General features: G+C 35.4%; 1 pseudogene; it reads left to right on the top strand.

The window, feature by feature from the left end:
- The first annotated feature begins 986 nt into the window (after positions 1-986).
- On the top strand, positions 987-2,289 carry LOC141514024 (adenosylhomocysteinase pseudogene; annotated as a pseudogene).
- The last annotated feature ends 10,673 nt before the right edge of the window (positions 2,290-12,962 follow it).

The following is a 12,962-nucleotide window of genomic DNA, read 5'->3' as shown; positions in this document are numbered from 1 at the left end:
TGTGAACTCATCCAACCTTTCTGGAGAGAAATTTGGAACTATGTCCAAAGGGCAACACAAATGAGCATACCCTATGATACAGCAATACCACTACTGGGTCTATACCCTGAAGAGATGATGAAAAAAGGTAAAAACATCTCTTCTACAAAAAATATTTATAGCAGCCCTGTTTGTGGTGGCAAAGAATTGAACTTTTAACTGGTTCTACTATTTTTGGAAAGAAATCTAGAATTATAGTCCAAAAGTTACTCAACTGCCTAAACAGTTTGACCCAAGTAGTTCTGTTTGCCAAGGTGTTCAGTGAAAAAGGAAAATAACATCTAAATTCAAATGTATTTATAGCAATTTGCTTTGTGATATAAAAGAATTAGAAATTGAAGAACATCCTTCCAATTAGAGAATGACTAAATAAATTATGGTATATGATTAAGTTAGAATAAGAATGTACTATAAGAAAAGATGAGCGGGTTGACCTCAGGAAAAAACAAGGAAAACTAGAATGAAATAAAGAAGAGTAAAATGAGTAGAACACAGAGAATGTTGTATGTGGTAATAGCAATATTGTTAAAAGAATAACTTTTAATTATTTTCATTTTAAGTGTTACAAATACTCAAATTACCTGATAAGAACCTATGAAGATGCTATACACATTCAAAGAAGGAAATGATACATAGAAATATTTATAACATGGTTTTACATACACACACACACATACATACGTACCTATGTCACCTGGTTGTCTTCTCTAGGGTGGGATGGGTAAAGAAAGAGGTAGAGAGGAAAAATAAAAAGTACACAGGAGAGAACAAAAAAAAAGAGGAAAGCACAGAAAATAAGTTTTTTTAAAAAAATAAACAGTGCCCTTCGACTGCTGCCTGCCACTGGCCTTGGCCTCCCTGCGGCCTCGGCGCCCGCATCCCCAGAGTCTCCGCGCTGTGGTCTTTGCTAAGTGATCACATTAAGGGATTCCAGAGGAGGCCGTAACATGGCTGACAAACTGCCCTACAAAGTCATTGACATTAGCCTGGCCGCCTGGGGACACAAGGCCCTGGACATAGCAGAGAATGAGATACCCAGCCTGATAAAACTTCGAGACATGTATTCCACCACCAAACCCCTGAAGGGTGCCTGGATTGCTGGCTGCCTCCACATAACCGTGGAGAGAGCTGTTTTTATTGAGACACTGATGGCCCTGGGAGCTGAGGTGCAGTGGTCCAGTTGCAACATTTTCTTTACTCAGGACCATGCAGCAGCTGCTATTGCCAAAACTGACATTCCTGTGTATGCTTGGAAGGGAGAGACTGATGAGGAATATCTCTGGTACACTGAGCAGAACCTCTTTTTCAAGAATGGGCAGCCTCTCAACATGATCCTGGATGATGGTGGGGACCTCACCAACCTCATGCACACCAAATACCCTGATATCCTGAAGGGCATTAGAGGCATCTTAGAGGAAACTACCACAGGCATCCACAATCTATACAAGATGAAGGCCAATGGAGTTCTAAAAGTGCCAGCCATCAATGTGAATGATTCTGTTACCAAGAGCAAGTTTGACAAGCTATATGGCTGCCGTGAGTCCCTCATTGATGGCATCAAATGAGCCACAGATGTGATGATTGCAGGCAAGGTGGCTGTGGTGGCAGGTTATGGTGATGTGGGCAAGGGTTGTGCTCAGGCCCTTTGGGGCTTTGGTGCCCGAGTCATCATCACAGAGATAGACCCCATCAATGCACTTGCAGGCCTCCATAGAGGGCTTTGAACTGACTACCATGGATGAGGCCTGCAAAGAGGGAAACATCTTTGTCACCACTACAGGATGCATAGACATCATCTTGGGCAGGCATTTTGAGCAAATGAAGGATGATGCCATAGTATGCAACACTGGCCACTTTGACGTGGAAATAGATGTGAAGTGGCTGAATCAAAATGCTGTGGATAAGGTGAATGTGAAGCCTTAGGTGGACCGTTACAAGTTGAAGAATGGACGGTGGATCATCCTGCTGGCAGAGTGCCATCTTGTCAACCTGGGCTGTGCTATGGGTCATCCCAGTTGTGTTATGAGCAATTCCTTCAGCAACCAGGTGCTGGCCCAGATTGAGCTGTGGACCCACCCAGACAAATACCCTGTGGGAGTGCACTTCCTCCCCAAGAAGTTGGATGAAGCTGTGGCTGAGGCCCACCTTGACAAATTGAATGTGAACCTAACTAAACTGATGGAGAAACAGTCCCAGTACCTGGGCCTGCTCTGAGAGCACTCCTTCAAACCTGACCACTATTGCTACTGAGCATTGGCAAAAAAACTCCCAGTGACCAACCACATTTTCTTGCCTCTCCAGCCTCTCCTGCACAGAATAAATAAATGGTGTCTGAAAAAAAATAAACAGTGGGAAAAGGAAAACCATGGTTTTATATTGAATATTATTTTTATGTTTTTCACTGTACATGGAAATGTCCTCTTTTTTGCCCTTTTGAATTTGTTGTATCTATCTATATATCTATCTACTCATCCATCCATCCATCTATCTATCTATAGCAATCTATATTTTAAAAAAGAGTTAAAGTATTGAGACTTGACCAGGTACTTGTCATATATTTTGCCAAGCACATGACTTGTCCAGAATTACCAAGACAGTATATATCACAAGTGAGACTTAAGTTCAAATATTTCTGAATTAAAGGCCAGTGGTACAATATGAAGGAAAGCAATATTCTGAGATGTGGGCATCCTTATTTTTAGTTATTTCTGCAGTCCTGGAGAGCTACAAAAATTGACTTTACACAGCATCTGTGTTTGCTAGTTTGAGGTTTAACACAATGCAGATATGCCATATTTTCTTTAATTCTTCCAACAGTAAACAAACCATTAACCCACTACATCTATGCAGGATGCATCCATAAAAATTACAATATTGTTCAGTTGATAAAAGAGAAAGAACCAGGAGTAGAATTGCAACTAATATAATCTGACTAGTTTTGTCAGTGATCATTGATAGTAATGATCTAAATGGTGCAGTGCATAGAGCATTGGTCTAAAGTCAGGATGATCTGAATTCAAATCAGGTCTTTGACAGTTATTCTTCATTTGACTCTGAGCGAGTCACTTTATTTTTATATGCCTCAGTTTTTTTTATCTATAAAATGGGGCACACTGGAGAAAGAAATGGCAAATTTTTCCAGTATCTTTTCCCAAAAAAATCCCATGGACAAGTCAATGGAATCATGAAGAATCAAAAAAGATTCAACAACATTAGTTAAAAGCATGAGGTCTTCTCCCACAGAGGGGATACTTCCTACCTATGACTCAACTCACAGTTTTCTGTTAAAGTCTCACTGGTGTGATCAGCCCCTAAATCCCATAAATAGTTACCATTCCCCTTCCTACTAGTCCTCATGGAGGTGAGGACACGTTCTCTCTCTCCTTGTTGAAAAAGTTGCTTTATATAGTTTTAATAGTCTTTAACTGTTTACTTTAAGAGATAGTATATAGGAAGGAAGTTTAAAACCAATATTGCTAAAATATCTTCATTCTCTACCCTTTTGTAAGATTTGATGGAATAATTGCAATGTTTTTAGGCCCTTATGGTGCTTTGTGAAAATTACTGCTGTTATTGTTAGTATTTATAGGAGTAACCATCAGTCATGCTGAATTCTCATTTGTCTCCTTCAACTAGATTAAGAAACTCATTTTATTTGATTGGAGAGTTTCCTCCTTATTAGACTTATTTTTCTCAAGGATTATTCTTTCTTTTCGGTTTCACATACATTCCCTGTAAATCTCTACTTCTTTACAATTTCCTTACCATTTCCCTGAAGATAACAATTACCACAGAAATAATAGAAGAGAATAGATTATATAAATATATAAAGAATTAGGGATAATTTCTAATATATTTCTATATATAATACATATTCATATACATATGAATATCTGTATTGTGTACATATGTATATATGTATGTATAAGTGTGTGTGTGTGTGTGTGCATACCTTCACTATCTCTGTCTCTTTGTGTATCTTTGTCTCCCTGTCTCTCTCTGTCTCTCCTGTCTCTCTTTCTGTTGTATCTGCTGCAGTTAGAGAAGGAAAACACTGTTTCCTTCATATTTTTGAAAAAAGGTTTTAAGGATTAATAGTTAAATCCATATAAGAAAAATGAAAAATACTGTGTAGCATATCAACCTAAACTGCACTGACATCCATTAGTGACATAAATGAATGAAGTGAAGTTGGCTAGAACTGAGCTTTTCTAGCTACTTTCTCTTGGGATTGGAATAAAGAGCCCTCTGACTCCCTGGGGCCATGTGCATCTGTGTCATTTATTTTCCTTGGTCAGGTCAGAATGTTCTTCAGGCATGTATCACTTTTATTTAGTGCCAGTCATTTCTTTACAAAATGACAGCTGCTAGAAGCAACGACAAAGATATTTGGGACTGCTCATTCCTTAAAACTTTCCTAAACTAAAGGAAAAGAAAATCTTAGACAATTTATAATCCCTAAACAAGGAAAACTATCTGATAAATGAAGGATACATCTGACTGGGCAGCTAATAGAATCACAGATAGAATGCTATCCCTGGACTCAGGAAGACCTGAGTTCAAATCCAGAATTAGTCACTTCCAAGCTATGGTATTCCAGTCAAGATGCTTAAACCTTTGTTTGCCTCACTTTCTTTAATTAATTGAATTTTTTAAATTAAGTTATTTTCTTAATTGAAAAATGTAGGAAAAATACCATCTGCCTCCCATCATTTTTGTGTAAAGCAAATGAAATAAAGTTTATAAAGTGTTTAACATAGTACATGTAGAAAATTGTTTTTAAATACTACATCCTTTCCCTAGATATAAATATTTTGGAAAGGCAGTTTTATTTTTCCAGGGATAAAAATAACTGGGTTTGAAATTTAAAGCTCCTTTTCAACTGTTGTGCAATATTATGGAGGTCATTTAATTTCTTGGAATCTTAAAATGGGTACAACTACTATTGCTCCTGCCACACAGAATTCCTTGTAGAAGATAATGCAAGAAAACAATTTTATCACTATAAAATGCTAAATAAGTATGAGCCAGTATAGTACCAGTTGCATAGTACTCCCCTGGGTAGAGGGCCTGTATTTTCTGCATTAACAGATTCAAGGTATACTAAATTTAAAACACAAGCCGGGGATATATTCTTTTTGAGGGGATATATTCTATCATATTCTGTTTCATAGAAAGGGAAAATCATACCTGTTTCCACACACATGCCTTTCCTTTACAAAGAGAACTGAAATATGAATATTCATTGCTCATAATCATCAAGAAGACATTCAAGATTTGAGTACAACAAATGCCTTCAAAATGTTTCTGTTCCTTCAGGGAAGGTGACACTTTGTCAGCTTGGGACACTTCAGCTGTCATTTTGTTGTTGTTTTTCTCTAGAGTTGTTACTGTTTTGAATCAAGATGGAATTAGTCAGATTTTATTTCCAAAATATGAAAAATGATATTTTGCATTGGAATGGAAGTTTTATTATACCAAAGAACTTTCCATCAATTGTCTCATTTTATCTGCCCAATATTTCTATGCCAGTTTGGTTCAATGGAAATCACCTTATATCCGCATTAGTATTCAGGGTCTATTTTTTGAGGGTAGGCAAGAGAGAGGATGTGGAACAGGGAACATTTGATTTCAAATCTGAGTTCTAACATGTATTAATTGCATTTGTTCTATAACTATGTGCCTTGAGGATAGTTTTTTTTTAAATTTTCCCTTTATATATCTCTAGAATTTAGCACAATATCTATACATTGTAAGATGTTTAATAAGTGTTTGCTGACTGGATTGAAATCTTTGACACTTTGTTTGATCAGCTGCACATTGAGGTCATTGTATTCCTGCTACATTGCTCACACAATTATTATGAAGAATGTAAAAACTCGGGGCAGCTAGGTGGTGCAGTAGAGGAAGCTAGGTGGCACAGTGGATAGAGCACTGGCCTTGGAGTCAGGAGTACCTGAGTTTAAATCCGGCCTCAGACACTTAATAATTACCTAGCCATGTGGCCTTGGGCAAGCCACTTAACCCCATTGCCTTGCAAAAAATCTAAAAAAAAAATGTGAAAACGCTCATTTTCATATCATTATTGTAGTGTTATATTAATGTGATTTTTTTATAACATCATTTCTGGGAAAGGAGATAACCGTCCTACTTCCTTAGGATGTAGCATTTCAAAAGACCAGATATTATGCTTTATCTTTTCTATTCTATCCTCCTTAATCCCCCCCCCCAGAATCTTGTTTAGTACATAAAGTAGTAAACCAGAAAATATATATTATTTGATATCATTTGCAGAAATAAAGCTGGAGTTTAGATAGTTTAAAGTACTGATGGCAAACTTAAATAGAAATGGATCCCTGGGTGAATGTTGACTTAGAAAACCACAAATTTACATTATCCATTTATTTCTATTTATTTGTCCATTCGTTCATTTTTTTATTTGTCTGGTTTTTTTTTTTTTTTTTTTTTGCATTTCCCAATTATATTTTAATCAGGTTGCAGTCACTTAGCAATTAACTGGACTTTGGGTTTGACATTACTGATTTAGTGACATTCCCAGATTCAAATACCTATTACATAAAAAGAGCTGAGCTTAGGATTCAGCTGCTGACCAACTTCTGAAGTCCTGTTCTTTTCATGAGACTACCCTAACCCTCCATAATCTATGCGTAACTCAAATTCTTAAAGAATAAGTATTTTATGAAAATTTAGCTAAGTGCAGTTTTCAGGACACTAAGCTCACAGAGAGTCTTAAAGAACATTGCTAATAATGAGTGATAAGATAAATCACCTTGTATATGTTAATGAAGTGATGGTTGAAAAGAAAGATCCTTTACTTATCATGGATTCTATTTAATGATCCCAGCACTCAGTCCCATCACTTGCAAAGAAAATAGGAAAAGGGCAACAATAATATAATATTGGAGATGATCATGTGATTTATAGATTGCAGATTGTTTTACATGCATTATCTCATTTAATTTTTACCAAAACCTCATGGGTTAGATATCATAGTTATGATTAATATCTTCCCCTTGATTTTATTAATTGGCATTCTTTTGTCTGCAGTCTTTTCAGTCATGTTTGGAACTGAAATGTTTTAACATTTACTTCTCCAGCTCTTCTTACATTTTATGAAAAAACTGAGGCAAACCAGGTTATATATCTTGCCTAGAATTACACTACTAATAAGTGAATAAAATTAAATTTTTATTCAGGCTGACTCTTCCTTGCTCTTCACCTAGCACTCTCTCCACTAGCTACCCATAAATAAGCTTTGAAAGATCATGAAGATGTAGTTTCTTTTAACAATGACTTCCCTGACCCTCATCATTTAAAGACCAGGTAAGTTACTTTTCCAACCCTCCCTCTGGATTCTCCAGAAATCTTATTTGAATAGGAGGAATATTTAGGCTCTAAGTAAATGGTTTTGATACAATGAACACAATTCTCTAAAAAGCTGTAGACTCCCTCACCTCAGTTCCATTGAATCACTGAAAGATGAGTTTTTAACCATGAAATTTTTACTTCAAAGACATAAAACAAAAGTGCAAAAAAAATTACTTAGCTTGATTCCTCTAAAGAACAATCCCAGTAACAATTTCAAAATCTTGGTCTTGAGTCCCTGCCAATCTAACTAACTCTTTGATATGTTGGATACTAGGTTTCCCTGGCTCAAATGGAATTTGGTAGTGATCACCATCATCAAATGGCATTTGAAACTGAGAAAGAAAAATACAATTGATTAAGACTTCAATGGGTCAGTTATTATGATTATATTGCCTTTATTAATATCTTTATGGCTGAGATTTTTCTCAAAAATTAAAAGCCAAAAAGGTAACATATTGATATATGCTAATCTCTAATTTCTATTCATATTTCTTTTTTACTTTGATTCATTTTTTAACTTTTATTTATTCTTCATTACTTTTGATGTCTCAAATACTTTCTGTTCATTTAGTCCTTACTTCTTTTACTGACTAACAATAAACTGCCTTTTATCTTGGTGTCACTTGACCCTTTAGCTTTTTACTGTTCTTGAATTTTGCTTTCCAATTTTGGTCAATCTCTCTACTGTCCTCAACCTTAATATTGAATATTGAAATATTGTTAATTATTTGAAATATATCTCAGGTCTTTTTCTGAGATCACTACAGGTTCAAATTGTCTTTGACTAGAATCTCCTCACTTCACATAATTTCTTTTATTTAAAACTAACTGACTTACCTTACTCCCCACAACAGCTGTTTCAAACCTCCTGCATTTTTAAGACCACTAGATTCTACATCTACTAATCTCCCTTTCTACAAATAAGTATACCTGCTATAAAGTTGGAAGCATTTTGACAAAACCAAAGCCTTTGGAAGAGGAAAAATATAAATTCAAATGCATCTGAGGGGTTTAGTGAGTTGCCTGCTCAAGATGGGTATGTATTTTTATGCAGTAGCCAAAAAATCTTAATGCAAACTTTGGCTCCATTTAGTTGCTTAATGTTCATTCTGGGGAGGTGATCAGATCTCGGAACAAATATAGTAAATAGAATCTAGTTCTTTCTATCACATTTTAGTAAAAATTGTGATAAGATGAAGCATATGCAGAAGAAAACAACTAGGATGATCAAAAGAGAAAACATCTTGCCTCACGTAAGTTAATTGAAGGAACTGGAGAGAAGAAAAAATAAAAGGAAGTATTTGAAGTATTTGAAAGATTATCATGTGGAAGAAGATTGGATTTGCTCTGCATGGGATACACGCCTCCATATGAACACGACATGAATACATCCACTTTCCCTTTCAGAAGTGGGAGAGCAGTGAGGGGAAAAAAAGACAGAGTAAATTAAGCACAATAATATCTTTGCCTATCGAAAAATTATTTAACTGTCAGTATTTTCAGTGTATCAAGAATTGAGTGATTAAATATTTAACATATGTTAATGTAATATCACAGTCTAGCTATAATGGTCATCTACTGATCCTGATTAAATTATGGGATTTTATCTAAGATGAAAAGGAGAAGTATATTTTAACAGGATACGTTTCTTTTCAGTAGACAGTATCTTACCATTTAACTACTCTAATTTCATATATTTTAAGTGACACAGAATAATTTTAATTTTTATCATAAGTTCCCTGCAGAAAGGCTTACTCAGAAGCCTTCTCATGATATGTGGATGACTTTGGGATCTCAATGGGTTATACCACGTGTAAACTCTGGAAATGTTATTATGCTGGAAGTGGTGAGGATATAATTCCCAAATTTCTGCTTCCTAAGACTTAGCTTATCTATCTATCTATCTATCTATCTATCTATCTATCTATCTATCTATCGAAAGGCTCATATTCAACAGACTGCTTGCTGAAGGATTTTTTTGTACCTGACACACATTAAATGTTTGATTAATACTAATTTTGAATATTATTCTATCTACCTATTATCTATCTCTGTATGGGCCTGTCCCATATACCTCTAAGTCTTTTGTGATAGAGACAGAGGAATGCTAAAGTGAGCATCCCAAGTTTTAGACAGTCAAGTAAGGAATTCATGAACTTGTATTTCACCAGTTGTAACTTCCTTTTATCTGCATTTATAGTGGAAGTTTCATGATTGATACAATTCATTTCCTCCAGTATTATCTCCATTCATTGGATCTCATATTTACTGCTAAACATTAAGTTAATACTTATTAGGAAGGATTTATTTATTGAGTGGTTTTAGCTATTTAAAGGGTAACAAGTTATTAAATTCATTTCATCATTAAATAAATAGACGTTGTTTCCTCAATGGACATTAGGAAGGGTGATTAATGAAAATGTTCTGCTATCAGGTAATTTTTAATTTTATAAGGATAAGAGGAATATAACTATGATACAAATTACCATTATACTAGGCAGGATCCAATAAATGTCATAGGAGACAGAGAATAACTGTTTGGTGGAAGGAAAAATATTTCTCTGTGGCAAGTGTACAACATAGTATGGTAGGGGAAAGTAGAGGCATGATAGATTGATGAATTAAGATTATTAGATTTAGAAATGATTTTTTTTCCTGAGCAAACTCTCAGGGAAGAAATTCCCTTGATCAATGTGAACTGGAACCTGCTCTAAACTTAGTCTTAGAGAATTGCCTGGGGACTCTGAGAACGTTAATGGCTTACACAAGGTTATTTAATAAGAATAAGTATAAGAGATTCTTAGAAGAAGCCAGCCTAATAAAGGAGAAGGTTTCAAATTCCAACTCTAGCTTTTCTAAATCTAAAGGGACCTAAAATGCCTATTCTAGATTGTAGTTTATGTTGTCCATCCTTTGTCCTTTGTTCTTGAAGAGGATGAAAGAAATCAGAAGTATGTTATTTTGCTTTGCAAGTGTTTTGATTTAAATAAGGCAGGACTCTGCAAAGTCAGTATTACTATGTCTTTCAGTTATCTGAGCCAGTGGTTAGACATAGAACAGTATGACTGGAGATGGCCCCAGATTCAGTGGGAGACTTTGACTTTTTAAACTAATGTCTTTCCCAGATCAGACAGGAGGCAAAAAGAATTGCTGATGCAAAGGAAATGGACCAAGCATACTTCCATGCATCATACTGGCCCAGGGATAGCTTGGGGTCAACCATAGAACAGAGCACAGGCAGGAGAGCAGTCAGAGCCTCTCCTAAGAGAGTGATTCATTATCAAAAACACATGAGGATGAGCTAATGGATGGGAGCATTGACCGTTATGAGGATATGTATGAATTTTATAATGAATAAAACTTGAGTTCAATAACTTTATATAATACATTTTTGAATATCAGGTCCAAAAATTAAGGTACATCTTATACATGAAGAAATAATAAGTGACTTGACCAAGCTCACACATCTAGTAAATGTCAAATGTCTGGGAATAAATTTGAACTCAGGTCTTCTTGACTAGAGGGCTGGTACTCTATCTACACTCTACCACTTAGCTGTCCAAATAAAGTCTTAGAGAGTTGACCAAGGTCCACAGAAATTATGACTTACTTTGAGTCACAAAACTATTATCAGAGGAAGATCTTTCTGATCACAAGCTTAGAATTTCATTCCTTCTTCCATGAGGCCTCCATATGGCCTGTCAAAAATAATAATTGATATGTTTTTATAAATTATTTTCCTCATCAAAGATTCATATGTTCTTAGCTGTTGTGAGGAATGAGATGTGTCTTTAGACTTTGAAAGAAAGACTTGCCCTGCCCTCTTTAATTCCTTTATAATTTGAAAAGAAAATCTTGTCTTATAATCCTTAAATCAAGACATAATTCAGTCCACCTTTAGACTTAAAAAAAAGTTTTGTCTTGGGGTGGCTAGGTGGTGTAGTGGATAAAGTACTGGCCATGGAGTCAGGAGTACCTGGGTTCAAATCTGGTCTCTGACATTTAATAATTACCTAGCTGTGTGGCCTTGGGCAAGCCACTTAATCCCATTTGCCTTGCAAAAACATAAAATAAATGTTAAGTCTCTCAAGGAAAATAGCATTAAAGAAGAATAGTCCTCTGAGATCAAATATTAGAATGATCTTCAGGAAAGTATATTGTTTTGTTCACCTCCCCTTGTTACTGTATAAATTTTCTGATCTCACTCAACTCAAGGAGATCATTCTGAGATAGTCTTCATTACCAGTGATGGTGGGTAACTCCTAGAGGAAAAAAAAACAACTTCATTTTCAATCTATTATTCTTTACTGTTTTTACTATGTTATTTTAACTTTGTTTAAGGTTCTTAATTTAGGTTAACAGGAGGAAGCATATAGACCTTTAAAATCACAAATAAAATCAGAGTAATTAAAACAGTAAAATTAATATTAAACTAGGCTTGAATGTGGAGTTAGAATGTGAACTTCATATGATGATTCATCTTGATGAGGTCAATGAATTTCAATAAAGTACCTTGCCCTCATAAACCACTTTCAATTTGTTACCAGTCAGCAAAATATGCTCATCCCTGAAGTTAAATGATCATGCCATCTTTCATAGTGAAATCATAGGGATACTAATAATGTGTTACTATTGATTTACATGAGCAGCTATATAGCATAGTAGATAGGGTTCTGGGCCTAGAGTAAGGGTCATCTTTCTGAGTTTAAATCTCGTCTCAGACTCTAGCTATGTGACCCGGGGCAAATCATTTAATCCTGGTTGCCTCAGTTTCCTCTTGTACAAAATGAGTTGGAGAAGGAAATGACAAATCACTCCAGCATCTTTGCCAAGAAAAACCTGAACAGAATCACAGTTAGACACGAGTAAAATGACTGCACAAGAACAGCCTGGGTCTATATAAAGACCTCCTGTAGAATCATTTGCATTTATTTGTCTTGCCAAAAAAATCAGCAAAAAACAGTTACAATAAACCACCAACAAACACAACAGCAACAACAACAAAAAGGTTTTGGCAGGACAGACCATATCTACATGTATGAATGGAAAGAGACATAAAAGAGATTTTGATTGTGTCTAGTAGTCCAGGAACTAGTAAACTTAAAGCAAGCCAAGAGTGTTAATTTCATTCATAGACATTTTTTCCATCCTCTCCTGAATGAGAGATTTAGATCAGAAGTTCTCTAAAGTCTTTTCTAACATCTACGATCATGACATTTGAATCCATACTTATTTTTACTTTTCCTGAAACCCAACAGCACATCATGCATATAATCTATAAGAAAATCTGATTCTAAATTGCTTTCTATGTTCTGAATCAAATGTACAAACTTTTCTCTTTGCAATGTTATAGGATCTATCCCTTCCTTGCATGGGAAACCACCCTTTCCCCACTTGCTCAAAAACATCAAAATCCTGGACCAGCAGAAATTCTTCATTTAAAAAGTTTTCACTATTCCACCGTTGAGGTCATAGGTTTCTTACTCTTTATCAATATATTTATCAGTAGGTTCACTATATCAAGAAACAGAAAC

The sequence above is a fragment of the Macrotis lagotis genome, chromosome 1 (assembly GCF_037893015.1).
Source record: "Macrotis lagotis isolate mMagLag1 chromosome 1, bilby.v1.9.chrom.fasta, whole genome shotgun sequence".
Taxonomy (NCBI): Eukaryota; Metazoa; Chordata; class Mammalia; order Peramelemorphia; family Peramelidae; genus Macrotis; species Macrotis lagotis.
The sequence above is the reverse complement of the archived record's forward strand: the minus strand, read 5'-3'. Positions and strand labels throughout refer to the sequence as shown.